Genomic DNA, 679 nt, shown 5'->3' on the forward strand with positions numbered 1-679 from the left:
GAAGGATTCCACTGGCGCAGATGGAACTCTGGCTGTGCGCCGCGGGGCTCCCCCGGCGTGCGGCAGGGGTGGGGGCGGGGACTACTTTCTGGCGGCGCAGGGATCCCGCGAGGGAGGTGGTGTGCCTCGGCTGTTAGCCCGGGCCTCCGGTCGCCATTACGGTAGCGGAGCTGGGAGTGTGAGGTGGCGGCGCGGTGTGAGCCGCTGGGCGGGCGTGGACAGCGCTGTGGGGCCGCCCTCAGCTTCGGTGCATCCAGCCGGGTCACGTCGGGCTGAGGGGAGGCAGGCAGAAGGCAGCAGGCAGGGATGCCGTGTTGCGTCAGCTCCAGGTGGATGGCGGGGGAATGTGCTGCCTTCTCTCTTCAAACTGTGCGTTTGTTTATGTATGTATGTATGTATGTATGTATGTATATAAGTAACATGTACGTTTTCAGTGCTGTCTGAGTATACGGCATCAGCTTCGTATCAGAACCGCGCAGGTCTTAAGGATAAACTGCTGAGAACACCTCCATAGAGAGTCCTGCTCGCAGACGTGGCAGCAGGCACGTTGAGGCTGGGAATGTGTCAGCAGCCCCCGTTGGTTTCTGCACAAATACACGTCGCTGTGGCTGTATGCTAAACATAACTAAAGGTATTCTTAATGGTGTGGTTATAATTTGATTTCCTGAGGTGGGAAAAA

This window comes from Meleagris gallopavo, chromosome 2 (genome assembly GCF_000146605.3).
Source record: "Meleagris gallopavo isolate NT-WF06-2002-E0010 breed Aviagen turkey brand Nicholas breeding stock chromosome 2, Turkey_5.1, whole genome shotgun sequence".
Classification (NCBI taxonomy): domain Eukaryota; kingdom Metazoa; phylum Chordata; class Aves; order Galliformes; family Phasianidae; genus Meleagris; species Meleagris gallopavo.